Source organism: Orcinus orca, chromosome X, assembly GCF_937001465.1.
Source record: "Orcinus orca chromosome X, mOrcOrc1.1, whole genome shotgun sequence".
NCBI classification, from domain to species: domain Eukaryota; kingdom Metazoa; phylum Chordata; class Mammalia; order Artiodactyla; family Delphinidae; genus Orcinus; species Orcinus orca.
In genome coordinates, this window is record NC_064580.1 from 100,718,719 (window position 1) to 100,743,076 (window position 24,358).

Consider the following 24,358-nt stretch of genomic DNA (forward strand, 5'->3'; position numbering starts at 1 on the left):
GGACCGGGCGGCCACCTCCTCCCCTTTCCCCGTGGTCCACGGTGGCTGGGCCCGGGGCCTCCGCCGGGGCACCGGCAGCGGGTCCTGGGTCCCCGGTGGCCCTGAGACCCCAGGGACCCCACTGGCCGGCCTCGCTCCTGCAGGGAGGGCCAGGATCCAGGGGCCAGATGCCCTGGGGTGGGAGCTTCAGCTCCCTGTTCCTGAACATGGCGGCTGCCGAGGCCACGGCCCCGAGGGTGGGGAGCGCGGCGGGCCTGGCAGCCAGGGGCTCCTCGGTGGGCGAGCCCGGCCCCGAACCCCACCGCGTGTGGCTTCCACACCTACCGCGGAGGCGTGCCGGGCGGCCAGGTTCGGCCCGGGAATCCTCCCAGTGCCCCGAAGCCAGCCCTCCTCCCCGTCACGGGCCTTCCCCACGGTATGCACAGGCAGGGGCTGGAGGCCGTGCTGAAAAAGCTTCCGCTTGATGGCACTGTTGCTCCAGAAATGCCCAGCGCCTTCGCGAGCGTGGCCTCTCCCTCCGCCCTTTGCGGATCAAAAAAGGCCCAGGGAAAAAGGCCCAGGGAGGCCCAAGAGCCACCCAAGCCTTCCGAGTGGGCTGGGACCTACTGGGGGGTTGGGGGAGGCGGTGTCTCTTCCTTTTGGGGCTTCTCCTTGGCAGTAGGAGCGCACAGGTAAAGACCTCCCAAGGAATCCGTGCCTCGGTGGGTCCATCTCCACACCCCTCTGGGAGGGGTCTGGAGTCCACGTTGCCTGGCCCACAGGTCCTGGCGACCGGGACCCTGTCATGTCTGCACACCTGGGGACGGGCATCCACCTGGGTCGTGTCGGGCAGAACCCTGGCCCTCTCAGGACATTGATTCAGAGCCAGAGCTGGCACAGGGACCTGGGTTCCTCGTCTTCCTGCGTGGTTGCCTCTCTGCTGTTCTCATCCCGCTACGTGAACTGGCTTAAGGGCTCAGGAGCAGGCCCGAGAGGGTCTAGGCCACTGTGGCAGCGGGAGGCACTGACGGGGACCCAAGGGAGCTGGGGCACATTGCCCCTGCTCACCTCCAGGGGCGTCAGGCGGTCACTCTGCCACGGAGTGCCCGGGGTCGGGGGTGCAGGGAGGTGGTTTGGCGTTGCTGGGACAGGTGTACATCCCAGCGGCTCCCCTCCATCCGCACAGACAGATGACCCTGGGGAGGGCCATCAGTTCAGTAGACCCTTCTGGGGAGCTCTCCATGGGAGTGTGTCTGTACTCTCGCCTCAAACCCCCCCGGACTCGTTCGTCGGTTCATTCACTCGTTCCCTGCTCCACTCGTTCATTCGTAAGCACGCAGGTACACGAACGTGTGCGTGGGCGCGCGTGCGTATCACGTGTGCGTCGTGCGTATCACGTGTGCATCGTGCGTAAGCTCGTGTACGTGCGCCTACAGGGCGTGTACAAAAGGTCCCTTCTCTTGTACCTTCTCCCTGTAACCGCCTCGGGGGTGCCGCTGTGGATAGAACTTTCTCCCGGTCAAAGCCAAAGCCCTCGCCGTTGCTCGATGGCCGCTCCCAAGTTGTCCCCGTCTGCGGAGGGAAGCACGCGTCATTTCTGCGTGCGTATGTGTGCTCCCGGGGTTGAATGCAGGTGGGGGCAACGGGCCGCAGAGGGCTGTGTGCATGTCGCCTGCTCCCCGGCCCCAGCAGGCTCACGTAGCGATAGGTAGTCTTCTGCCTTTTCGGCTGCTCTCACGGCGCTATAGGCGTGCCGTGGCGTCGGCGCGTCTGTGCGGAGTCGACGTCGTGTCCTGCTAGGTCCCCTCCGTTTCTTTTCGGACAGCTGCCCAGGGTAGGGTGCCCTTGTCTGTGCCCGGAGGCAGGAGCGTAGGGTGTCTCACGTGCCCCTCCTCTTTGGACGCTAGGCTTCCGCCCTGTTCCTTCCTCTCCTCTTCTGTCTCCCACGGAAGTGGCTCTGAGGCGCGGGCCACTGAGTCTGTCGTTACCAGGGTGTGGGTGAGCGTGACCAGGGTACGTTCTCCGGCGTCGGCGCCCACCCAGAGGAGAGGAGCAGGGTAGATCTCATGTGGGCCACGGCCCAGAGCACGTTCCCTTAATGCCCGGAAAGTACGTGCGGTGGACCTTTGTGCGGCCAGAGGGGAGACGAGTGGGTGCCCCTTTACCCACGCGTCCTAGGAACTGCTGGGAAGTTGTGGAGGACGCGCGCGGGCTTGCCAAGATACCTCGGGGTGTCCCGCCATAGTCGCACGTGTGCAGAGCCGAGGAGACAAGCTCCGCGCCTGTCAACACCAGGGTGTGATGGCTGTGCTTCCCGCCGGAAGGAGATTTAGGGGGATGACGGGATCAAGGTTTTCACTGGACGCGCTTCTTTGTGTACAAACTGCTTCTGTCTAACGACCCCCCTGCCCCGGCTGGCATCCGTGCCATTTCCGAAGGACGCGTGGAGTTGATTCTTCACGCTTGCGCCTCGTTCGGAAGTTTTTGGTTGGCCCGGGGGTGCCGGTACACTCGAGTAGGAACCGGAGGCACTCTCTCTCGAGGTTGCGCGGGCGGGGGTGTACGCGCACCCCCCCAGCCCCCCGTTCACCGGCACCGTGGTGGTCCCACACTGAGTGATGGGCGTTCGGTTCTCTCTCGTTGCAGAGGAGGCAGAGCGGAAGGAAAGGAGGAAGAGGGAAACCGGGGACGTCGGTCATCTCCAGGCGCTGGTGTTCTGGGTGAGTGCGTGCTCTTCTGTTCCCTCCCCTTCCCCCGTCCGAAATAGTCTATTTCATCAGCGGAAAAAGTCAGTGATTCTGCTAGTTCAGCAAGGCTCAAGAAGGAGGGACTCCCAGGTGGGATCGTGGCACGGGGACACTGGTGTACTGTGCCGGAGTTCTTGGCCACGGTAGGAAAGGCTCTCGAGTCGGATCCTGACTGGGGGGCCGGAAGAAAGAGGTGCATGGACGAGCATCTGTGTACGGTTACCCTAGGTGATCGGTACGTAGCATTTGAGGTCCGTGTCCTGCGGGGGCGGGGAGAGTGGAAAGGGATCGGGCCCGGGCCGCTTGCACCGGCACCAGGGCCCGGTCTGGGCTCCGGCCTCCGTGAAGCCAACCGCCCGTGACGTGATCACTCGGCGCCCCACCTCACCCCCGAGAAGCAGCAGTGCCAGCCCAGCCCGACGTGGGGGCCGGCGGTGGGGAGACCCTTTGAGGGGGAGCCAGGCCTCGTGGGCTTTTTGCCTCCTGTGCTCTGAGTGGAGCCCGTGATAGCCGTTCCTCCCGTCCTCTCCTGATCGCTCTTGGGCCCGGCTCTCTCCGCCGTGGCCCTCCACCAAGCCAGGAAGGACTCGGGGACGTGCCCTTGCGGGATGATGAAGAGGGGGCGCCCGCTGGGCGGCGTGGAGGTTTGGCACGGGGCAGCCCTCTGTGGGGCTCCTTGCACTCCCCAAGTCTGCCTCTTGACAAACCAAGGAACTTGACAGTGTGGGGCCTTCCAGGAGGTGTACGTCCCCTTCTTCCGTGTGGGACATGTCGCCTGAGTGGGTGCGTGACCGGCAGCCGGAGGTGTTTTCTTTCTGTCTCTGTTTCTCCCTTCTCCTTCCTGTCTTCTGTTGAAACAGTCTTGCCGGGAGGAGGACGCCTCCTACCCTGGCTCAGAGTAATTGAAGGCTTCTCCAGGCGGGCTGGTGAGCGGGTGGCGCCGTGGTTTAGCGAGGGGTCGGCGGCGCGGCTGACGTTCCGTGGTTAGCGAAGGGCGGAGGCAGGGTTCGAGCAGCAAGGGCAGCGTGGCATTTCTGGGGTGACACTGCCTTCCAGAGGACCCTGTTTGGCCATCCCAAGAGCCCTTCACGGTAATATCTGGGCGTCGAGTCAAGTCCTCCGGCGTGGGGCGTGGGTCCCGGAAGACGTGCACTGAGCACGGCGGGGCTCTTGCGGCTTTTCTTTCCTCGACGCACCTCGGTACCGCGGCTTGAAAGAATTGCCAAGGCCCGGAGGCGCAGCAGATTCGGAGTTAGAGAAAGAGAGGAAGGCGTGCTGAGACAAAAGCCAGGGAAAAGGAGAGAAGATGCGATCCCGTCCCGTCCCGCCCCGTCCCTCCGGTTCTTTTCAGCACGGAGGACGCGTGGTGCTTCCCGAGGCGGCGGTGGACCAGAGCTCTCTTCTCTTTCCAAGGCCTCGTGTCCGCGGAGCACTTGGCATCCAGAGTGTGTTCCTTGAGCCAACATGGGTGGGGCCGGTGGCGGCAGTGCCCCCTGTGGCCCACCCCGCCCTCCACCCAAGTCAGTGCGACCAGGCAGGCGCTGAGAGGATGCTTAAGGGCAGGAACCTGTGTCTAAACCACATTCGCCAGTGCACCGCAAAGAAACTAAAGAGGAGTCCGCGGTGGCTCCCAGTCGCTCCGAGGTGTAAAGCACAGCGAGTTGGCGGGAGCCTACACCCACCCACACACCCACCCCGGGGGTGTCTTCCCATCCCTGGCCTTCCCCTGGGCGGTGTCAGGAGACTGACCCGCTCCGGCGTCTCTGGGGCAGCGCCCGGCGGCCCTCCCGACGGACCCGTGCGTGCCACCGTCCACGCCTGAACACCAAACCCCACTGCCACCCTCCCGCCCCCGGGCCGCCGCGGGAGAAGAGCCAGGTCCTCGGGGGAAGTCCATCGTCTTGGCATAGGAGGCCAAGCTCGTCCCGCACCGCGTCTGTGGCTGTGGGCTGCCGGCCCTTTGCTTCGGGCTGCTTGCCCCTCGGTGACTGGTGAGAAGGTGCCTCGCCGGGCACCGGCCAGACGTGACTGGATCTCTGTGCTCACACTCAGAGTGTTTCCCGAGGCGTTAGGCAAATGTGGGCTGCTAAAGACACAGCTGCCGGTCCAACGGCTGGGTGCCTGGATGGGGAGTCCTAACGGCAGGCTAAGAGGACCCCACAGAGACGAGGCCCCGCAGGATGCAGGGCCAGAGTTTGAGGCGCGCCCCTCTGAAGTGGCCGGGTTGATGAGCCATCCTGCCTTTGGCAGGTTGGGCAGAGGTTGGCATTTCGTTTTTCCCTCGGCAAAGGGCAGAGGGAGAGGGCCTGGGGGAGGGGAAGGGGCAGGGCAGGTTGGCATTCGTGGTGCAGTAGTGCCAATCAAGAGGAACGGGTCCGCCGATCCCGCGAACCCTGTACCCGTCCCTTCCTGGGGAGGAGTGACGAAGGATCGAAGTCGGGAACACTGGACAGTGGCCCCGGGAAGTCAAGGGCTCCGCCTGGGAAGGGGCGGGAAGCGTGGCCCAAGGCCCGGCGGCGCCGTGGACGCTCCAGAGACGGGCAGTGGCACAAGGCGCACAGCCCGGCCGCCTGGCGTGTGGGGCTACAGGAAGTGGAGTCTCGGTGGACCCTGGTGGCCGCCACGTCTGGGCGGGACTAGAGGAAGCTGCTCCGAAGGAGGCCGGGCCGCGGTTCTGCGGGCATTTGGCCGCGTGTCCCTTCCCCTCGGCGCCAGAGGAGGTTCGGCCTAGGCGGGCCCAGGGCCCCGGAAGCCTCTCTGGGCCGCGGTGCGGCCCAGCCAGAGACCACCGCGGGCAACGGGAGTTCCGCCGCCCTTGGCGGCAGCGGCCGAGGCGGGCCCACCGACCTTCTTCTGTCCAGCTCAGAGACGACACGTGGAGCCTGGCTACCCAGTGCCGAGGGCGCCCGAGGCCCAGCGAGAGCTGGCAGTCCGAGTCCAGAAGGGGACGGCGCTCGCGGGACGCAGGAGCCACCGCAGGAGGAGGCCTTCACCTGAGCCGAAGAGTCCAGTCAGTCGGTGGCTGCGCTGCCGTCTCGCGCGGTCTCCGGGATGGTGGCCCAGGCCTGACCTGGCCTGTCCCGAGGGCTCCCGGACGGGGCTCCCGGAGAGGAGAGGGCAGGACACGAGAGGAGAGGAGAGGAGCTGAGCAGAGCCCCGCCGAGTGGACCCCCGGGCCGTGCATTTGCAGCAGGCTTCAGCTTTCTCCCCACGAGGCCCTGAGCCTCAGTTCAGCGATGAGCAGGAAAGGCCCCGGCTTGCATTCCGGCCTGGCCCTCCGGGTCTCGGCCGTGTGCTTGCACCTGCAGCCCAGCCAGGGAATCAAGGGGAAGGGGTCTGAAGAAGCTGCCTGAAGCTCACCTCTGATGGACTGAGAGGAACGCCTCCCCCCCCCCGCCCCCTTGACCACCCTCTCCCCCATGACCACCACTCGTCCAGCTTGTCTGCCAAGGCCGGGAACGAGGTGCATACTCCTGGGCACGCGGCGGTGCCTTCGAGTCCCCGGCTGACCCGATAGGCCGCTTCTGGAGCAAGCTGTGCGGTGGCCCGTTCCTGCCCTTTTGCCCAGCTCTTATCTGCCGGGGCGGGGGTGCGTGGTGGGCTGGTGTGTGTGTGGGGGTCCGGTCCCGGGGCGGGGTGCGGTGTGGGGGAGGGCTTCCGACTGGGAGCAAGTCTCCAGGCTGGACCCCTCCCTCCCTCCACACGTACCCCTCCTGGAAGGGCGCTGAAACCCTCCCCGCGCCCCTCTCCTTTCGCGCCTGTGAGTCGCCCGACACGTTGTCAGGCCATCTTACGTGGGCAGAGCCTTTCCTTGGGGCCGGGTCCTGAGGTAGCTAGGCGCTCTGACTGGTGGCCCGCCGCAGGTGCCCTCAGCGTGCCCCTCTGGCCGGGGCCAACGGCGGCACCTGCAGAACGTGGAGCCGCTTGTGAAAACTCCCAGGAGTCTTCCCCAAACGAGAGGGCCCCCGGGTCGTCCACGGGGAGGGAGGCCGAGGAATAGGGCGTCCCCCGGCCGCGGAGTTCCTGTTCCCGAGGTGAGCTCGGGTGCGGAAAACGGACCGGGATCCCCTCGCTGCGGACGGTGCCGTCCCTCTCTGCGTACCGATCGATCGTGGCCCACTTGGCGTCCCATCGCCAGTGGGTCCTGGGCACCCTGTGTCCTGCGGCACAGGAAGGGCCTCACGGGATGCGGCGGGGCCTGGGATCGGGACTCTCTATGGCGGGAGCAAGAAGTAGAGAAACCGAAACCCAGATCCAACTGTGAGAGGGTGGAACGTGCACAGCGCCCCTGCATTGCTCTTCCTCGTCTGCGTCTGGGAGCAAGCACTAACGAGGACACGTTCTCCGGGCTGTCTGCAGGGTGCTGCCCCCGACAGGGGACCGGGCGGCCACCTCCTCCCCTTTCCCCGTGGTCCACGGTGGCTGGGCCCGGGGCCTCCGCCGGGGCACCGGCAGCGGGTCCTGGGTCCCCGGTGGCCCTGAGACCCCAGGGACCCCACTGGCCGGCCTCGCTCCTGCAGGGAGGGCCAGGATCCAGGGGCCAGATGCCCTGGGGTGGGAGCTTCAGCTCCCTGTTCCTGAACATGGCGGCTGCCGAGGCCACGGCCCCGAGGGTGGGGAGCGCGGCGGGCCTGGCAGCCAGGGGCTCCTCGGTGGGCGAGCCCGGCCCCGAACCCCACCGCGTGTGGCTTCCACACCTACCGCGGAGGCGTGCCGGGCGGCCAGGTTCGGCCCGGGAATCCTCCCAGTGCCCCGAAGCCAGCCCTCCTCCCCGTCACGGGCCTTCCCCACGGTATGCACAGGCAGGGGCTGGAGGCCGTGCTGAAAAAGCTTCCGCTTGATGGCACTGTTGCTCCAGAAATGCCCAGCGCCTTCGCGAGCGTGGCCTCTCCCTCCGCCCTTTGCGGATCAAAAAAGGCCCAGGGAAAAAGGCCCAGGGAGGCCCAAGAGCCACCCAAGCCTTCCGAGTGGGCTGGGACCTACTGGGGGGTTGGGGGAGGCGGTGTCTCTTCCTTTTGGGGCTTCTCCTTGGCAGTAGGAGCGCACAGGTAAAGACCTCCCAAGGAATCCGTGCCTCGGTGGGTCCATCTCCACACCCCTCTGGGAGGGGTCTGGAGTCCACGTTGCCTGGCCCACAGGTCCTGGCGACCGGGACCCTGTCATGTCTGCACACCTGGGGACGGGCATCCACCTGGGTCGTGTCGGGCAGAACCCTGGCCCTCTCAGGACATTGATTCAGAGCCAGAGCTGGCACAGGGACCTGGGTTCCTCGTCTTCCTGCGTGGTTGCCTCTCTGCTGTTCTCATCCCGCTACGTGAACTGGCTTAAGGGCTCAGGAGCAGGCCCGAGAGGGTCTAGGCCACTGTGGCAGCGGGAGGCACTGACGGGGACCCAAGGGAGCTGGGGCACATTGCCCCTGCTCACCTCCAGGGGCGTCAGGCGGTCACTCTGCCACGGAGTGCCCGGGGTCGGGGGTGCAGGGAGGTGGTTTGGCGTTGCTGGGACAGGTGTACATCCCAGCGGCTCCCCTCCATCCGCACAGACAGATGACCCTGGGGAGGGCCATCAGTTCAGTAGACCCTTCTGGGGAGCTCTCCATGGGAGTGTGTCTGTACTCTCGCCTCAAACCCCCCCGGACTCGTTCGTCGGTTCATTCACTCGTTCCCTGCTCCACTCGTTCATTCGTAAGCACGCAGGTACACGAACGTGTGCGTGGGCGCGCGTGCGTATCACGTGTGCGTCGTGCGTATCACGTGTGCATCGTGCGTAAGCTCGTGTACGTGCGCCTACAGGGCGTGTACAAAAGGTCCCTTCTCTTGTACCTTCTCCCTGTAACCGCCTCGGGGGTGCCGCTGTGGATAGAACTTTCTCCCGGTCAAAGCCAAAGCCCTCGCCGTTGCTCGATGGCCGCTCCCAAGTTGTCCCCGTCTGCGGAGGGAAGCACGCGTCATTTCTGCGTGCGTATGTGTGCTCCCGGGGTTGAATGCAGGTGGGGGCAACGGGCCGCAGAGGGCTGTGTGCATGTCGCCTGCTCCCCGGCCCCAGCAGGCTCACGTAGCGATAGGTAGTCTTCTGCCTTTTCGGCTGCTCTCACGGCGCTATAGGCGTGCCGTGGCGTCGGCGCGTCTGTGCGGAGTCGACGTCGTGTCCTGCTAGGTCCCCTCCGTTTCTTTTCGGACAGCTGCCCAGGGTAGGGTGCCCTTGTCTGTGCCCGGAGGCAGGAGCGTAGGGTGTCTCACGTGCCCCTCCTCTTTGGACGCTAGGCTTCCGCCCTGTTCCTTCCTCTCCTCTTCTGTCTCCCACGGAAGTGGCTCTGAGGCGCGGGCCACTGAGTCTGTCGTTACCAGGGTGTGGGTGAGCGTGACCAGGGTACGTTCTCCGGCGTCGGCGCCCACCCAGAGGAGAGGAGCAGGGTAGATCTCATGTGGGCCACGGCCCAGAGCACGTTCCCTTAATGCCCGGAAAGTACGTGCGGTGGACCTTTGTGCGGCCAGAGGGGAGACGAGTGGGTGCCCCTTTACCCACGCGTCCTAGGAACTGCTGGGAAGTTGTGGAGGACGCGCGCGGGCTTGCCAAGATACCTCGGGGTGTCCCGCCATAGTCGCACGTGTGCAGAGCCGAGGAGACAAGCTCCGCGCCTGTCAACACCAGGGTGTGATGGCTGTGCTTCCCGCCGGAAGGAGATTTAGGGGGATGACGGGATCAAGGTTTTCACTGGACGCGCTTCTTTGTGTACAAACTGCTTCTGTCTAACGACCCCCCTGCCCCGGCTGGCATCCGTGCCATTTCCGAAGGACGCGTGGAGTTGATTCTTCACGCTTGCGCCTCGTTCGGAAGTTTTTGGTTGGCCCGGGGGTGCCGGTACACTCGAGTAGGAACCGGAGGCACTCTCTCTCGAGGTTGCGCGGGCGGGGGTGTACGCGCACCCCCCCAGCCCCCCGTTCACCGGCACCGTGGTGGTCCCACACTGAGTGATGGGCGTTCGGTTCTCTCTCGTTGCAGAGGAGGCAGAGCGGAAGGAAAGGAGGAAGAGGGAAACCGGGGACGTCGGTCATCTCCAGGCGCTGGTGTTCTGGGTGAGTGCGTGCTCTTCTGTTCCCTCCCCTTCCCCCGTCCGAAATAGTCTATTTCATCAGAGGAAAAAGTCAGTGATTCTGCTAGTTCAGCAAGGCTCAAGAAGGAGGGACTCCCAGGTGGGATCGTGGCACGGGGACACTGGTGTACTGTGCCGGAGTTCTTGGCCACGGTAGGAAAGGCTCTCGAGTCGGATCCTGACTGGGGGGCCGGAAGAAAGAGGTGCATGGACGAGCATCTGTGTACGGTTACCCTAGGTGATCGGTACGTAGCATTTGAGGTCCGTGTCCTGCGGGGGCGGGGAGAGTGGAAAGGGATCGGGCCCGGGCCGCTTGCACCGGCACCAGGGCCCGGTCTGGGCTCCGGCCTCCGTGAAGCCAACCGCCCGTGACGTGATCACTCGGCGCCCCACCTCACCCCCGAGAAGCAGCAGTGCCAGCCCAGCCCGACGTGGGGGCCGGCGGTGGGGAGACCCTTTGAGGGGGAGCCAGGCCTCGTGGGCTTTTTGCCTCCTGTGCTCTGAGTGGAGCCCGTGATAGCCGTTCCTCCCGTCCTCTCCTGATCGCTCTTGGGCCCGGCTCTCTCCGCCGTGGCCCTCCACCAAGCCAGGAAGGACTCGGGGACGTGCCCTTGCGGGATGATGAAGAGGGGGCGCCCGCTGGGCGGCGTGGAGGTTTGGCACGGGGCAGCCCTCTGTGGGGCTCCTTGCACTCCCCAAGTCTGCCTCTTGACAAACCAAGGAACTTGACAGTGTGGGGCCTTCCAGGAGGTGTACGTCCCCTTCTTCCGTGTGGGACATGTCGCCTGAGTGGGTGCGTGACCGGCAGCCGGAGGTGTTTTCTTTCTGTCTCTGTTTCTCCCTTCTCCTTCCTGTCTTCTGTTGAAACAGTCTTGCCGGGAGGAGGACGCCTCCTACCCTGGCTCAGAGTAATTGAAGGCTTCTCCAGGCGGGCTGGTGAGCGGGTGGCGCCGTGGTTTAGCGAGGGGTCGGCGGCGCGGCTGACGTTCCGTGGTTAGCGAAGGGCGGAGGCAGGGTTCGAGCAGCAAGGGCAGCGTGGCATTTCTGGGGTGACACTGCCTTCCAGAGGACCCTGTTTGGCCATCCCAAGAGCCCTTCACGGTAATATCTGGGCGTCGAGTCAAGTCCTCCGGCGTGGGGCGTGGGTCCCGGAAGACGTGCACTGAGCACGGCGGGGCTCTTGCGGCTTTTCTTTCCTCGACGCACCTCGGTACCGCGGCTTGAAAGAATTGCCAAGGCCCGGAGGCGCAGCAGATTCGGAGTTAGAGAAAGAGAGGAAGGCGTGCTGAGACAAAAGCCAGGGAAAAGGAGAGAAGATGCGATCCCGTCCCGTCCCGCCCCGTCCCGTCCCTCCGGTTCTTTTCAGCACGGAGGACGCGTGGTGCTTCCCGAGGCGGCGGTGGACCAGAGCTCTCTTCTCTTTCCAAGGCCTCGTGTCCGCGGAGCACTTGGCATCCAGAGTGTGTTCCTTGAGCCAACATGGGTGGGGCCGGTGGCGGCAGTGCCCCCTGTGGCCCACCCCGCCCTCCACCCAAGTCAGTGCGACCAGGCAGGCGCTGAGAGGATGCTTAAGGGCAGGAACCTGTGTCTAAACCACATTCGCCAGTGCACCGCAAAGAAACTAAAGAGGAGTCCGCGGTGGCTCCCAGTCGCTCCGAGGTGTAAAGCACAGCGAGTTGGCGGGAGCCTACACCCACCCACACACCCACCCCGGGGGTGTCTTCCCATCCCTGGCCTTCCCCTGGGCGGTGTCAGGAGACTGACCCGCTCCGGCGTCTCTGGGGCAGCGCCCGGCGGCCCTCCCGACGGACCCGTGCGTGCCACCGTCCACGCCTGAACACCAAACCCCACTGCCACCCTCCCGCCCCCGGGCCGCCGCGGGAGAAGAGCCAGGTCCTCGGGGGAAGTCCATCGTCTTGGCATAGGAGGCCGAGCTCGTCCCGCACCGCGTCTGTGGCTGTGGGCTGCCGGCCCTTTGCTTCGGGCTGCTTGCCCCTCGGTGACTGGTGAGAAGGTGCCTCGCCGGGCACCGGCCAGACGTGACTGGATCTCTGTGCTCACACTCAGAGTGTTTCCCGAGGCGTTAGGCAAATGTGGGCTGCTAAAGACACAGCTGCCGGTCCAACGGCTGGGTGCCTGGATGGGGAGTCCTAACGGCAGGCTAAGAGGACCCCACAGAGACGAGGCCCCGCAGGATGCAGGGCCAGAGTTTGAGGCGCGCCCCTCTGAAGTGGCCGGGTTGATGAGCCATCCTGCCTTTGGCAGGTTGGGCAGAGGTTGGCATTTCGTTTTTCCCTCGGCAAAGGGCAGAGGGAGAGGGCCTGGGGGAGGGGAAGGGGCAGGGCAGGTTGGCATTCGTGGTGCAGTAGTGCCAATCAAGAGGAACGGGTCCGCCGATCCCGCGAACCCTGTACCCGTCCCTTCCTGGGGAGGAGTGACGAAGGATCGAAGTCGGGAACACTGGACAGTGGCCCCGGGAAGTCAAGGGCTCCGCCTGGGAAGGGGCGGGAAGCGTGGCCCAAGGCCCGGCGGCGCCGTGGACGCTCCAGAGACGGGCAGTGGCACAAGGCGCACAGCCCGGCCGCCTGGCGTGTGGGGCTACAGGAAGTGGAGTCTCGGTGGACCCTGGTGGCCGCCACGTCTGGGCGGGACTAGAGGAAGCTGCTCCGAAGGAGGCCGGGCCGCGGTTCTGCGGGCATTTGGCCGCGTGTCCCTTCCCCTCGGCGCCAGAGGAGGTTCGGCCTAGGCGGGCCCAGGGCCCCGGAAGCCTCTCTGGGCCGCGGTGCGGCCCAGCCAGAGACCACCGCGGGCAACGGGAGTTCCGCCGCCCTTGGCGGCAGCGGCCGAGGCGGGCCCACCGACCTTCTTCTGTCCAGCTCAGAGACGACACGTGGAGCCTGGCTACCCAGTGCCGAGGGCGCCCGAGGCCCAGCGAGAGCTGGCAGTCCGAGTCCAGAAGGGGACGGCGCTCGCGGGACGCAGGAGCCACCGCAGGAGGAGGCCTTCACCTGAGCCGAAGAGTCCAGTCAGTCGGTGGCTGCGCTGCCGTCTCGCGCGGTCTCCGGGATGGTGGCCCAGGCCTGACCTGGCCTGTCCCGAGGGCTCCCGGACGGGGCTCCCGGAGAGGAGAGGGCAGGACACGAGAGGAGAGGAGAGGAGCTGAGCAGAGCCCCGCCGAGTGGACCCCCGGGCCGTGCATTTGCAGCAGGCTTCAGCTTTCTCCCCACGAGGCCCTGAGCCTCAGTTCAGCGATGAGCAGGAAAGGCCCCGGCTTGCATTCCGGCCTGGCCCTCCGGGTCTCGGCCGTGTGCTTGCACCTGCAGCCCAGCCAGGGAATCAAGGGGAAGGGGTCTGAAGAAGCTGCCTGAAGCTCACCTCTGATGGACTGAGAGGAACGCCTCCCCCCCCCCGCCCCCTTGACCACCCTCTCCCCCATGACCACCACTCGTCCAGCTTGTCTGCCAAGGCCGGGAACGAGGTGCATACTCCTGGGCACGCGGCGGTGCCTTCGAGTCCCCGGCTGACCCGATAGGCCGCTTCTGGAGCAAGCTGTGCGGTGGCCCGTTCCTGCCCTTTTGCCCAGCTCTTATCTGCCGGGGCGGGGGTGCGTGGTGGGCTGGTGTGTGTGTGGGGGTCCGGTCCCGGGGCGGGGTGCGGTGTGGGGGAGGGCTTCCGACTGGGAGCAAGTCTCCAGGCTGGACCCCTCCCTCCCTCCACACGTACCCCTCCTGGAAGGGCGCTGAAACCCTCCCCGCGCCCCTCTCCTTTCGCGCCTGTGAGTCGCCCGACACGTTGTCAGGCCATCTTACGTGGGCAGAGCCTTTCCTTGGGGCCGGGTCCTGAGGTAGCTAGGCGCTCTGACTGGTGGCCCGCCGCAGGTGCCCTCAGCGTGCCCCTCTGGCCGGGGCCAACGGCGGCACCTGCAGAACGTGGAGCCGCTTGTGAAAACTCCCAGGAGTCTTCCCCAAACGAGAGGGCCCCCGGGTCGTCCACGGGGAGGGAGGCCGAGGAATAGGGCGTCCCCCGGCCGCGGAGTTCCTGTTCCCGAGGTGAGCTCGGGTGCGGAAAACGGACCGGGATCCCCTCGCTGCGGACGGTGCCGTCCCTCTCTGCGTACCGATCGATCGTGGCCCACTTGGCGTCCCATCGCCAGTGGGTCCTGGGCACCCTGTGTCCTGCGGCACAGGAAGGGCCTCACGGGATGCGGCGGGGCCTGGGATCGGGACTCTCTATGGCGGGAGCAAGAAGTAGAGAAACCGAAACCCAGATCCAACTGTGAGAGGGTGGAACGTGCACAGCGCCCCTGCATTGCTCTTCCTCGTCTGCGTCTGGGAGCAAGCACTAACGAGGACACGTTCTCCGGGCTGTCTGCAGGGTGCTGCCCCCGACAGGGGACCGGGCGGCCACCTCCTCCCCTTTCCCCGTGGTCCACGGTGGCTGGGCCCGGGGCCTCCGCCGGGGCACCGGCAGCGGGTCCTGGGTCCCCGGTGGCCCTGAGACCCCAGGGACCCCACTGGCCGGCCTCGCTCCTGCAGGGAGGGCCAGGATCCAGGGGCCAGATGCCCTGGGGTGGGAGCTTCAGCTCCCTGTTCCTGAACATGGCGGCTGCCGAGGCCACGGCCCCGAGGGTGGGGAGCGCGGCGGGCCTGGCAGCCAGGGGCTCCTCGGTGGGCGAGCCCGGCCCCGAACCCCACCGCGTGTGGCTTCCACACCTACCGCGGAGGCGTGCCGGGCGGCCAGGTTCGGCCCGGGAATCCTCCCAGTGCCCCGAAGCCAGCCCTCCTCCCCGTCACGGGCCTTCCCCACGGTATGCACAGGCAGGGGCTGGAGGCCGTGCTGAAAAAGCTTCCGCTTGATGGCACTGTTGCTCCAGAAATGCCCAGCGCCTTCGCGAGCGTGGCCTCTCCCTCCGCCCTTTGCGGATCAAAAAAGGCCCAGGGAAAAAGGCCCAGGGAGGCCCAAGAGCCACCCAAGCCTTCCGAGTGGGCTGGGACCTACTGGGGGGTTGGGGGAGGCGGTGTCTCTTCCTTTTGGGGCTTCTCCTTGGCAGTAGGAGCGCACAGGTAAAGACCTCCCAAGGAATCCGTGCCTCGGTGGGTCCATCTCCACACCCCTCTGGGAGGGGTCTGGAGTCCACGTTGCCTGGCCCACAGGTCCTGGCGACCGGGACCCTGTCATGTCTGCACACCTGGGGACGGGCATCCACCTGGGTCGTGTCGGGCAGAACCCTGGCCCTCTCAGGACATTGATTCAGAGCCAGAGCTGGCACAGGGACCTGGGTTCCTCGTCTTCCTGCGTGGTTGCCTCTCTGCTGTTCTCATCCCGCTACGTGAACTGGCTTAAGGGCTCAGGAGCAGGCCCGAGAGGGTCTAGGCCACTGTGGCAGCGGGAGGCACTGACGGGGACCCAAGGGAGCTGGGGCACATTGCCCCTGCTCACCTCCAGGGGCGTCAGGCGGTCACTCTGCCACGGAGTGCCCGGGGTCGGGGGTGCAGGGAGGTGGTTTGGCGTTGCTGGGACAGGTGTACATCCCAGCGGCTCCCCTCCATCCGCACAGACAGATGACCCTGGGGAGGGCCATCAGTTCAGTAGACCCTTCTGGGGAGCTCTCCATGGGAGTGTGTCTGTACTCTCGCCTCAAACCCCCCCGGACTCGTTCGTCGGTTCATTCACTCGTTCCCTGCTCCACTCGTTCATTCGTAAGCACGCAGGTACACGAACGTGTGCGTGGGCGCGCGTGCGTATCACGTGTGCGTCGTGCGTATCACGTGTGCGTCGTGCGTAAGCTCGCGTACGTGCGCCTACAGGGCGTGTACAAAAGGTCCCTTCTCTTGTACCTTCTCCCTGTAACCGCCTCGGGGGTGCCGCTGTGGATAGAACTTTCTCCCGGTCAAAGCCAAAGCCCTCGCCGTTGCTCGATGGCCGCTCCCAAGTTGTCCCCGTCTGCGGAGGGAAGCACGCGTCATTTCTGCGTGCGTATGTGTGCTCCCGGGGTTGAATGCAGGTGGGGGCAACGGGCCGCAGAGGGCTGTGTGCATGTCGCCTGCTCCCCGGCCCCAGCAGGCTCACGTAGCGATAGGTAGTCTTCTGCCTTTTCGGCTGCTCTCACGGCGCTATAGGCGTGCCGTGGCGTCGGCGCGTCTGTGCGGAGTCGACGTCGTGTCCTGCTAGGTCCCCTCCGTTTCTTTTCGGACAGCTGCCCAGGGTAGGGTGCCCTTGTCTGTGCCCGGAGGCAGGAGCGTAGGGTGTCTCACGTGCCCCTCCTCTTTGGACGCTAGGCTTCCGCCCTGTTCCTTCCTCTCCTCTTCTGTCTCCCACGGAAGTGGCTCTGAGGCGCGGGCCACTGAGTCTGTCGTTACCAGGGTGTGGGTGAGCGTGACCAGGGTACGTTCTCCGGCGTCGGCGCCCACCCAGAGGAGAGGAGCAGGGTAGATCTCATGTGGGCCACGGCCCAGAGCACGTTCCCTTAATGCCCGGAAAGTACGTGCGGTGGACCTTTGTGCGGCCAGAGGGGAGACGAGTGGGTGCCCCTTTACCCACGCGTCCTAGGAACTGCTGGGAAGTTGTGGAGGACGCGCGCGGGCTTGCCAAGATACCTCGGGGTGTCCCGCCATAGTCGCACGTGTGCAGAGCCGAGGAGACAAGCTCCGCGCCTGTCAACACCAGGGTGTGATGGCTGTGCTTCCCGCCGGAAGGAGATTTAGGGGGATGACGGGATCAAGGTTTTCACTGGACGCGCTTCTTTGTGTACAAACTGCTTCTGTCTAACGACCCCCCTGCCCCGGCTGGCATCCGTGCCATTTCCGAAGGACGCGTGGAGTTGATTCTTCACGCTTGCGCCTCGTTCGGAAGTTTTTGGTTGGCCCGGGGGTGCCGGTACACTCGAGTAGGAACCGGAGGCACTCTCTCTCGAGGTTGCGCGGGCGGGGGTGTACGCGCACCCCCCCAGCCCCCCGTTCACCGGCACCGTGGTGGTCCCACACTGAGTGATGGGCGTTCGGTTCTCTCTCGTTGCAGAGGAGGCAGAGCGGAAGGAAAGGAGGAAGAGGGAAACCGGGGACGTCGGTCATCTCCAGGCGCTGGTGTTCTGGGTGAGTGCGTGCTCTTCTGTTCCCTCCCCTTCCCCCGTCCGAAATAGTCTATTTCATCAGCGGAAAAAGTCAGTGATTCTGCTAGTTCAGCAAGGCTCAAGAAGGAGGGACTCCCAGGTGGGATCGTGGCACGGGGACACTGGTGTACTGTGCCGGAGTTCTTGGCCACGGTAGGAAAGGCTCTCGAGTCGGATCCTGACTGGGGGGCCGGAAGAAAGAGGTGCATGGACGAGCATCTGTGTACGGTTACCCTAGGTGATCGGTACGTAGCATTTGAGGTCCGTGTCCTGCGGGGGCGGGGAGAGTGGAAAGGGATCGGGCCCGGGCCGCTTGCACCGGCACCAGGGCCCGGTCTGGGCTCCGGCCTCCGTGAAGCCAACCGCCCGTGACGTGATCACTCGGCGCCCCACCTCACCCCCGAGAAGCAGCAGTGCCAGCCCAGCCCGACGTGGGGGCCGGCGGTGGGGAGACCCTTTGAGGGGGAGCCAGGCCTCGTGGGCTTTTTGCCTCCTGTGCTCTGAGTGGAGCCCGTGATAGCCGTTCCTCCCGTCCTCTCCTGATCGCTCTTGGGCCCGGCTCTCTCCGCCGTGGCCCTCCACCAAGCCAGGAAGGACTCGGGGACGTGCCCTTGCGGGATGATGAAGAGGGGGCGCCCGCTGGGCGGCGTGGAGGTTTGGCACGGGGCAGCCCTCTGTGGGGCTCCTTGCACTCCCCAAGTCTGCCTCTTGACAAACCAAGGAACTTGACAGTGTGGGGCCTTCCAGGAGGTGTACGTCCCCTTCTTCCGTGTGGGACATGTCGCCTGAGTGGGTGCGTGACCGGCAGCCGGAGGTGTTTTCTTTCTGTCTCTGTTTCTCCCTTCTCCTTCCTGTCTTCTGTTGAAACAGTCTTGCCGGGAGGAGGACGCCTCCTACCCTGGCTCAGAGTAATTGAAGGCTTCTCCAGGCGGGCTGGTGAGCGGGTGGCGCCGTGGTTTAGCGAGGGGTCGGCGGCGCGGCTGACGTTCCGTGGTTAGCGAAGGGCGGAGGCAGGGTTCGAGCAGCAAGGGCAGCGTGGCATTTCTGGGGTGACACTGCCTTCCAGAGGACCCTGTTTGGCCATCCCAAGAGCCCTTCACGGTAATATCTGGGCGTCGAGTCAAGTCCTCCGGCGTGGGGCGTGGGTCCCGGAAGACGTGCACTGAGCACGGCGGGGCTCTTGCGGCTTTTCTTTCCTCGACGCACCTCGGTACCGCGGCTTGAAAGAATTGCCAAGGCCCGGAGGCGCAGCAGATTCGGAGTTAGAGAAAGAGAGGAAGGCGTGCTGAGACAAAAGCCAGGGAAAAGGAGAGAAGATGCGATCCCGTCCCGTCCCGCCCCGTCCCTCCGGTTCTTTTCAGCACGGAGGACGCGTGGTGCTTCCCGAGGCGGCGGTGGACCAGAGCTCTCTTCTCTTTCCAAGGCCTCGTGTCCGCGGAGCACTTGGCATCCAGAGTGTGTTCCTTGAGCCAACATGGGTGGGGCCGGTGGCGGCAGTGCCCCCTGTGGCCCACCCCGCCCTCCACCCAAGTCAGTGCGACCAGGCAGGCGCTGAGAGGATGCTTAAGGGCAGGAGCCTGTGTCTAAACCACATTCGCCAGTGCACCGCAAAGAAACTAAAGAGGAGTCCGCGGTGGCTCCCAGTCGCTCCGAGGTGTAAAGCACAGCGAGTTGGCGGGAGCCTACACCCACCCACACACCCACCCCGGGGGTGTCTTCCCATCCCTGGCCTTCCCCTGGGCGGTGTCAGGAGACTGACCCGCTCCGGCGTCTCTGGGGCAGCGCCCGGCGGCCCTCCCGACGGACCCGTGCGTGCCACCGTCCACGCCTGAACAGCAAACCCCACTGCCACCCTCCCGCCCCCGGGCCGCCGCGGGAGAAGAGCCAGGTCCTCGGGGGAAGTCCATCGTCTTGGCATAGGAGGCCGAGCTCGTCCCGCACCGCGTCTGTGGCTGTGGGCTGCCGGCCCTTTGCTTCGGGCTGCTTGCCCCTCGGTGACTGGTGAGAAGGTGCCTCGCCGGGCACCGGCCAGACGTGACTGGATCTCTGTGCTCACACTCAGAGTGTTTCCCGAGGCGTTAGGCAAATGTGGGCTGCTAAAGACACAGCTGCCGGTCCAACGGCTGGGTGCCTGGATGGGGAGTCCTAACGGCAGGCTAAGAGGACCCCACAGAGACGAGGCCCCGCAGGATGCAGGGCCAGAGTTTGAGGCGCGCCCCTCTGAAGTGGCCGGGTTGATGAGCCATCCTGCCTTTGGCAGGTTGGGCAGAGGTTGGCATTTCGTTTTTCCCTCGGCAAAGGGCAGAGGGAGAGGGCCTGGGGGAGGGGAAGGGGCAGGGCAGGTTGGCATTCGTGGTGCAGTAGTGCCAATCAAGAGGAACGGGTCCGCCGATCCCGCGAACCCTGTACCCGTCCCTTCCTGGGGAGGAGTGACGAAGGATCGAAGTCGGGAACACTGGACAGTGGCCCCGGGAAGTCAAGGGCTCCGCCTGGGAAGGGGCGGGAAGCGTGGCCCAAGGCCCGGCGGCGCCGTGGACGCTCCAGAGACGGGCAGTGGCACAAGGCGCACAGCCCGGCCGCCTGGCGTGTGGGGCTACAGGAAGTGGAGTCTCGGTGGACCCTGGTGGCCGCCACGTCTGGGCGGGACTAGAGGAAGCTGCTCCGAAGGAGGCCGGGCCGCGGTTCTGCGGGCATTTGGCCGCGTGTCCCTTCCCCTCGGCGCCAGAGGAGGTTCGGCCTAGGCGGGCCCAGGGCCCCGGAAGCCTCTCTGGGCCGCGGTGCGGCCCAGCCAGAGACCACCGCGGGCAACGGGAGTTCCGCCGCCCTTGGCGGCAGCGGCCGAGGCGGGCCCACCGACCTTCTTCTGTCCAGCTCAGAGACGACACGTGGAGCCTGGCTACCCAGTGCCGAGGGCGCCCGAGGCCCAGCGAGAGCTGGCAGTCCGAGTCCAGAAGGGGACGGCGCTCGCGGGACGCAGGAGCCACCGCAGGAGGAGGCCTTCACCTGAGCCGAAGAGTCCAGTCAGTCGGTGGCTGCGCTGCCGTCTCGCGCGGTCTCCGGGATGGTGGCCCAGGCCTGACCTGGCCTGTCCCGAGGGCTCCCGGACGGGGCTCCCGGAGAGGAGAGGGCAGGACACGAGAGGAGAGGAGAGGAGCTGAGCAGAGCCCCGCCGAGTGGACCCCCGGGCCGTGCATTTGCAGCAGGCTTCAGCTTTCTCCCCACGAGGCCCTGAGCCTCAGTTCAGCGATGAGCAGGAAAGGCCCCGGCTTGCATTCCGGCCTGGCCCTCCGGGTCTCGGCCGTGTGCTTGCACCTGCAGCCCAGCCAGGGAATCAAGGGGAAGGGGTCTGAAGAAGCTGCCTGAAGCTCACCTCTGATGGACTGAGAGGAACGCCTCCCCCCCCCCCGCCCCCTTGACCACCCTCTCCCCCATGACCACCACTCGTCCAGCTTGTCTGCCAAGGCCGGGAACGAGGTGCATACTCCTGGGCACGCGGCGGTGCCTTCGAGTCCCCGGCTGACCCGATAGGCCGCTTCTGGAGCAAGCTGTGCGGTGGCCCGTTCCTGCCCTTTTGCCCAGCTCTTATCTGCCGGGGCGGGGGTGCGTGGTGGGCTGGTGTGTGTGTGGGGGTCCGGTCCCGGGGCGGGGTGCGGTGTGGGGGAGGGCTTCCGACTGGGAGCAAGTCTCCAGGCTGGACCCCTCCCTCCCTCCACACGTACCCCTCCTGGAAGGGCGCTGAAACCCTCCCCGCGCCCCTCTCCTTTCGCGCCTGTGAGTCGCCCGACACGTTGTCAGGCCATCTTACGTGGGCAGAGCCTTTCCTTGGGGCCGGGTCCTGAGGTAGCTAGGCGCTCTGACTGGTGGCCCGCCGCAGGTGCCCTCAGCGTGCCCCTCTGGCCGGGGCCAACGGCGGCACCTGCAGAACGTGGAGCCGCTTGTGAAAACTCCCAGGAGTCTTCCCCAAACGAGAGGGCCCCCGGGTCGTCCACGGGGAGGGAGGCCGAGGAATAGGGCGTCCCCCGGCCGCGGAGTTCCTGTTCCCGAGGTGAGCTCGGGTGCGGAAAACGGACCGGGATCCCCTCGCTGCGGACGGTGCCGTCCCTCTCTGCGTACCGATCGATCGTGGCCCACTTGGCGTCCCATCGCCAGTGGGTCCTGGGCACCCTGTGTCCTGCGGCACAGGAAGGGCCTCACGGGATGCGGCGGGGCCTGGGATCGGGACTCTCTATGGCGGGAGCAAGAAGTAGAGAAACCGAAACCCAGATCCAACTGTGAGAGGGTGGAACGTGCACAGCGCCCCTGCATTGCTCTTCCTCGTCTGCGTCTGGGAGCAAGCACTAACGAGGACACGTTCTCCGGGCTGTCTGCAGGGTGCTGCCCCCGACAGGGGACCGGGCGGCCACCTCCTCCCCTTTCCCCGTGGTCCACGGTGGCTGGGCCCGGGGCCTCCGCCGGGGCACCGGCAGCGGGTCCTGGGTCCCCGGTGGCCCTGAGACCCCAGGGACCCCACTGGCCGGCCTCGCTCCTGCAGGGAGGGCCAGGATCCAGGGGCCAGATGCCCTGGGGTGGGAGCTTCAGCTCCCTGTTCCTGAACATGGCGGCTGCCGAGGCCACGGCCCCGAGGGTGGGGAGCGCGGCGGGCCTGGCAGCCAGGGGCTCCTCGGTGGGCGAGCCCGGCCCCGAACCCCACCGCGTGTGGCTTCCACACCTACCGCGGAGGCGTGCCGGGCGGCCAGGTTCGGCCCGGGAATCCTCCCAGTGCCCCGAAGCCAGCCCTCCTCCCCGTCACGGGCCTTCCCCACGGTATGCACAGGCAGGGGCTGGAGGCCGTGCTGAAAAAGCTTCCGCTTGATGGCACTGTTGCTCCAGAAATGCCCAGCGCCTTCGCGAGCGTGGCCTCTCCCTCCGCCCTTTGCGGATCAAAAAAGGCCCAGGGAAAAAGGCCCAGGGAGGCCCAAGAGCCACCCAAGCCTTCCGAGTGGGCTGGGACCTACTGGGGGGTTGGGGGAGGCGGTGTCTCTTCCTTTTGGGGCTTCTCCTTGGCAGTAGGAGCGCACAGGTAAAGACCTCCCAAGGAATCCGTGCCTCGGTGGGTCCATCTCCACACCCCTCTGGGAGGGGTCTGGAGTCCACGTTGCCTGGCCCACAGGTCCTGGCGACCGGGACCCTGTCATGTCTGCACACCTGGGGACGGGCATCCACCTGGGTCGTGTCGGGCAGAACCCTGGCCCTCTCAGGACATTGATTCAGAGCCAGAGCTGGCACAGGGACCTGGGTTCCTCGTCTTCCTGCGTGGTTGCCTCTCTGCTGTTCTCATCCCGCTACGTGAACTGGCTTAAGGGCTCAGGAGCAGGCCCGAGAGGGTCTAGGCCACTGTGGCAGCGGGAGGCACTGACGGGGACCCAAGGGAGCTGGGGCACATTGCCCCTGCTCACCTCCAGGGGCGTCAGGCGGTCACTCTGCCACGGAGTGCCCGGGGTCGGGGGTGCAGGGAGGTGGTTTGGCGTTGCTGGGACAGGTGTACATCCCAGCGGCTCCCCTCCATCCGCACAGACAGATGACCCTGGGGAGGGCCATCAGTTCAGTAGACCCTTCTGGGGAGCTCTCCATGGGAGTGTGTCTGTACTCTCGCCTCAAACCCCCCCGGACTCGTTCGTCGGTTCATTCACTCGTTCCCTGCTCCACTCGTTCATTCGTAAGCACGCAGGTACACGAACGTGTGCGTGGGCGCGCGTGCGTATCACGTGTGCGTCGTGCGTATCACGTGTGCGTCGTGCGTAAGCTCGCGTACGTGCGCCTACAGGGCGTGTACAAAAGGTCCCTTCTCTTGTACCTTCTCCCTGTAACCGCCTCGGGGGTGCCGCTGTGGATAGAACTTTCTCCCGGTCAAAGCCAAAGCCCTCGCCGTTGCTCGATGGCCGCTCCCAAGTTGTCCCCGTCTGCGGAGGGAAGCACGCGTCATTTCTGCGTGCGTATGTGTGCTCCCGGGGTTGAATGCAGGTGGGGGCAACGGGCCGCAGAGGGCTGTGTGCATGTCGCCTGCTCCCCGGCCCCAGCAGGCTCACGTAGCGATAGGTAGTCTTCTGCCTTTTCGGCTGCTCTCACGGCGCTATAGGCGTGCCGTGGCGTCGGCGCGTCTGTGCGGAGTCGACGTCGTGTCCTGCTAGGTCCCCTCCGTTTCTTTTCGGACAGCTGCCCAGGGTAGGGTGCCCTTGTCTGTGCCCGGAGGCAGGAGCGTAGGGTGTCTCACGTGCCCCTCCTCTTTGGACGCTAGGCTTCCGCCCTGTTCCTTCCTCTCCTCTTCTGTCTCCCACGGAAGTGGCTCTGAGGCGCGGGCCACTGAGTCTGTCGTTACCAGGGTGTGGGTGAGCGTGACCAGGGTACGTTCTCCGGCGTCGGCGCCCACCCAGAGGAGAGGAGCAGGGTAGATCTCATGTGGGCCACGGCCCAGAGCACGTTCCCTTAATGCCCGGAAAGTACGTGCGGTGGACCTTTGTGCGGCCAGAGGGGAGACGAGTGGGTGCCCCTTTACCCACGCGTCCTAGGAACTGCTGGGAAGTTGTGGAGGACGCGCGCGGGCTTGCCAAGATACCTCGGGGTGTCCCGCCATAGTCGCACGTGTGCAGAGCCGAGGAGACAAGCTCCGCGCCTGTCAACACCAGGGTGTGATGGCTGTGCTTCCCGCCGGAAGGAGATTTAGGGGGATGACGGGATCAAGGTTTTCACTGGACGCGCTTCTTTGTGTACAAACTGCTTCTGTCTAACGACCCCCCTGCCCCGGCTGGCATCCGTGCCATTTCCGAAGGACGCGTGGAGTTGATTCTTCACGCTTGCGCCTCGTTCGGAAGTTTTTGGTTGGCCCGGGGGTGCCGGTACACTCGAGTAGGAACCGGAGGCACTCTCTCTCGAGGTTGCGCGGGCGGGGGTGTACGCGCACCCCCCCAGCCCCCCGTTCACCGGCACCGTGGTGGTCCCACACTGAGTGATGGGCGTTCGGTTCTCTCTCGTTGCAGAGGAGGCAGAGCGGAAGGAAAGGAGGAAGAGGGAAACCGGGGACGTCGGTCATCTCCAGGCGCTGGTGTTCTGGGTGAGTGCGTGCTCTTCTGTTCCCTCCCCTTCCCCCGTCCGAAATAGTCTATTTCATCAGAGGAAAAAGTCAGTGATTCTGCTAGTTCAGCAAGGCTCAAGAAGGAGGGACTCCCAGGTGGGATCGTGGCACGGGGACACTGGTGTACTGTGCCGGAGTTCTTGGCCACGGTAGGAAAGGCTCTCGAGTCGGATCCTGACTGGGGGGCCGGAAGAAAGAGGTGCATGGACGAGCATCTGTGTACGGTTACCCTAGGTGATCGGTACGTAGCATTTGAGGTCCGTGTCCTGCGGGGGCGGGGAGAGTGGAAAGGGATCGGGCCCGGGCCGCTTGCACCGGCACCA

General features: G+C 65.7%; 1 long non-coding RNA gene across 10 annotated transcripts in view; it reads left to right on the forward strand.

The window, feature by feature from the left end:
- Positions 1-24,358, forward strand: part of LOC125962901 (uncharacterized) — an 84,221-nt gene that overhangs the window by 39,989 nt on the left and 19,874 nt on the right. The window contains exon 1 of one of the 10 annotated variants that reach the window (XR_007474729.1): positions 2,625-2,699. The exons of 6 other annotated variants lie outside the window; for them this stretch is intronic. This is a non-coding gene — a long non-coding RNA (uncharacterized LOC125962901). Of the gene's footprint in view, positions 1-2,624; positions 2,700-9,727; positions 9,803-16,835; positions 16,911-23,939; positions 24,015-24,358 lie in introns of those variants that run through there. 3 more of the 10 variants (XR_007474730.1, XR_007474731.1, XR_007474732.1) reach the window with 3 other exon arrangements.